The 3,732-nt window shown below is 46.8% G+C and overlaps 1 long non-coding RNA gene across 1 annotated transcript; it reads left to right on the top strand.

Annotated features, from left to right (window-relative positions):
* Nucleotides 1-280: 280 nt before the first annotated feature.
* LOC149461847 (uncharacterized) lies at nucleotides 281-2,828 on the top strand. Its single transcript, XR_016312751.1, has 3 exons — nucleotides 281-655; nucleotides 2,445-2,573; nucleotides 2,701-2,828. It is a non-coding gene; the product is annotated as an uncharacterized LOC149461847 (long non-coding RNA).
* The last annotated feature ends 904 nt before the right edge of the window (nucleotides 2,829-3,732 follow it).

The raw sequence follows: 3,732 nt of genomic DNA, 5'->3' as shown, positions 1-3,732 counted from the left end.
GTCTCTTTTATTTCCCATGTTCTGGTGCTAGTGTAGTTCCATGTTGTATGTGTTGTGCACTATGTGTGGTGTGTATGATGAATGCTCTGTGTGATCCATATGTCTCCTATTATTGCTTCCCCTGTACAAGGTGGACTTAATGCTGGGAATGTTCTATGTGACGTCTCCAGTCATTATTGCACACATTTCCTGCTTCCCTGCGGGATGTCTGTTGTTTATTCATCCGCCTGTTTGTTGGGGATATTTCATAACTTATTTTATAACCAGACACTTGTCTATTATATTTTCTGTAACTTGAAAAATTTAGAAAATTTTTTTCGGAAAATAGTTGGTTGCAAAAGAGCTAGATTTATTTTTTCTCAGTTTTTCTTAGATATTTTTGATCTTTCATGGAAACCACAGGAACGGTTATTTTAATGTTTCTCGGGGCTGCAGTTCCTCTGAACTCCACAAGGTGGTGATCTCACTTCTACCCAGAAAGGAAGTTATTGTAGAACAGAGGCAGGAAGTGATGTCAGGTATAGACAGGAAGTGATGTCAGGCACAGACAGGAAGTGATGTCAGGTACAGACAGGAAGTCATCTGCAATAAAGACAAGAAGTTCCGTACCATACGAAGCAGCGAGGAGACAGTGGTCGAAGTAGCAGCAGAGGAGGTAATAAGATGTTATTTTCTATTTACACCTAGTAACCCCCCATCATGTCCATCCTCTTCCTCCATAGTCACGTCCGTCCTCTTCCTCCATAGTCACGTCCGTCCTCTTCCTCCATAGTCACGTCCGTCCTCTTCCTCCATAGTCACGTCTGTCCTCTTCCTCCATAGTCACGTCCGTCCTCTTCCTCCATAGTCACTGTGACATCTTTTATCTCCAGCAGATGATGATACACACATATATAGTGTGGGAACCCAGATGAAACCCTTCAGGGGCAGAACATTCCCCCACTTCCGGGGCCGGAACATTCTCCTCATTGTGGAGATAAATTCTAGTAATATGGTCCTCTAAACAAACAGCACTGACAATAAATAGACAAGACAAGGACCATCCTGACCATACATGGCCTACAAAGGGCAATGATGACACTACACAGGCAGCCAATGGGCAATCATTACACTATGCAGCCAACACAATGATGGAGTGCCGGGGTCAGGAGTATGGAGCATAGAGCCCCTTACATTGCTGCTCAGGAGGAAGAAAACATTCCCCAGCCGGCCATGAAGAATATGTTCCATCATTGGTGTCAGAGGGAGGGAAATACTGAGGGGTCTGAGGGAAGTAGAGGAGCTGAGGGGTCTCTCAGGGGTTACTGAGGATGAGGGACTTTAGGTCCCCTAAGGGGTAGTGGAGCTCAAGGGTTTTGAGGGGGGAGAGTAGCTGAAGGAATCTGGTAGGATAGGGTTGGCGGGGAGCAGGGCTCTGAGGGAAGAGAAGGTTGTAGAGCTCAGGGGAACTCTGAGGTAGGGAGGGGGGCTCTTGGTCTCTGATTGTCCTCTTACCTGCACTTACTTTCCAGACCTTCTTACAGAACTCCTACCAGGAAAGGAAGACAACCTTCACCTTCTTACCATCTCACTGGTCAAATAATGTATTCCAAGATACCAAGTGGAATGAAGGACAGTCCTTCACCCCTTGGTGGGAACTTATTCTTAGAGGAGGATTGTTGGTGTATTATCGACTAAAAGGTAGTCAGGGGTCAGTGCTGAACATCTTCTGGAGACATTCCAATTCCTTCCCATGACACAGGCTCTGGCAGTGCCAGGTGCTGGAATTCAGAGCCCCAGGAACCCACCACCACTCTGTAAAATGTCCTGGATGCTACAGTATACTTGGTAACCAAACCTGTCCCCCTCCTGTCCTCCTTCTACCCATACTAGGCTGTCATTGGAGGGAAGAGAACAGGCTCCTCCCCCACAGCTCTCTACTCCACCAGCAACATCCTCCTGCTATCCCATCCAAGCTCTTCTTTTACTGCACAGAGTGACAGTGACATCACTCCTGTCAGTCAGCAGGCTGCCAGAGATTGGAGCCTTGCAGCCGGAGTTCTGCCAATTATCCTGATTATCCAGCAACTCCGGCCAAAAGTCAGTAAGTTCCCCTTCCTGGACATCATGATAAGCTGACATTGACCTCACAGCACTGCCTCAGAGCAAACAGGTCATAGGAAGGATCATATTTATCATTCCTTGTCTGCAGATCTAAAACTCATCAAAACCAGTTCAGAGACCAAACAAACCCAACAGAGAAAAGGGGATTTCTGATCTGGCAGGACAAGAGGGTCCTGGGACCTCAAATATGCATCAAACACTAAACAGTCCAAACTAAATATCTTCCCATGGGGGGAGTAGTTCTTCACTGTCCAGCAACCCTCCTATTCCCCCCTCACATCCACATCCTATTATTGTGTGGCCAATACCATCCAAATCATTCTTACTTTCATTTCCCAAAGTTATCCGTCTACAAGGAGACCTGTATAGATCACATGATGGCACCAATGAGGATGGAGGAGGACCGGAGTCACATGACTGAGAAGATACTAAACCTCACCCTGGAGATCATCTACCTGCTGACCGGAGAGGTGAGGAGGATTCTGGGAGGTCACATGACATCACTCTTATCTCTATTAATAAAACACAGACCTGACCGGAGAGGTGAGGAGGATTCTGGGAGTCTAACATGATATTCCTATTGGTTCCACAATATAGAGAGTTCCTCTTCTGAAGTCAGGTGATCATATGACCATCACAGAGCCTCCATGTGACTCCCTAAACCCTGAGAGACACAACATGCAGAAGATTCTAGAAGTCACCAAGAAGATGATGGAGCTGCTGACTGGAGAGGTGAGCGGTGCCGGGAATTCTGGGATATTCTCCAGTAACAGACAAGGGATGTGTCTGGATGGTGACTGTATCATTGTGTGTGTCAGGTTCCTATAAGGTGTCAGGGTGTCACTGTCTATTTCTCCATGGAGGAGTGGGAGTATTTAGAAGGACACAAGGATCTCTACAAGGACGTCATGATGGACAATCAGCCGCCCCTCACATCACCGGGTAAGAGGAGACTTTATTGTAAAGGAGAGAGCAGTACGGAGGATCCACCTAGATCCCCCATCATCTGATAAACACATAGAAACAATGGATTCAGTCAGTGTGTGTGTTTCCTACAGATGGATCCAGTCATGGGAACCCACCAGAGAGATGTCCCCGTCCTTTGTATTCCCGGGATTCCACACAGGAAGGTCACACCATCCCTCACTATTACAAGGTGGGTGGGATGGAGCATCTAGAACATGGACTTGTGGAGACAATGTGTGGAGTTTTTTTTATGTGACCTTATATTTTACAGATGATATTTTCTCTCATTTCCTTGATTTAGAGTGGAGATCCAATCGATATAGAATTTGAGGTGAAAGCAGAAGAAGAAGAGGCGTATGTGAGGGATGATCAGCAGTCTATGGAGGAGGATGGAATAACGGGGACATTTATAGAGGAGGACACTCCTACAGAGATCAGCACAGGTGGGTCATGAACACTAAATCCATTCCTCCACCCATACTGCTCACTGATTGGTCCAGAGTAGGGCGGGGACTGGGTGATATCAGCCTGTAATACCCTGGTCACTTTCCTGAGCTGTGTTTCCCATCCTGCCTGTTGTGGGCGGAGTCCTGGTTTGGGGGAACCAATCAGCTCCTGTCTAGTAATCCTCTTTGTCTTTGTATTTTAGTCCATGGCCGGGAG

The sequence above is a fragment of the Staurois parvus genome, unplaced genomic scaffold (genome assembly GCF_062004578.1).
Source record: "Staurois parvus isolate SC_StPar_1 unplaced genomic scaffold, SC_StPar_1.0 ptg000191l, whole genome shotgun sequence".
In the NCBI taxonomy this organism is placed as follows: domain Eukaryota; kingdom Metazoa; phylum Chordata; class Amphibia; order Anura; family Ranidae; genus Staurois; species Staurois parvus.
This window is presented reverse-complemented; position numbering and strand designations above follow the sequence as displayed.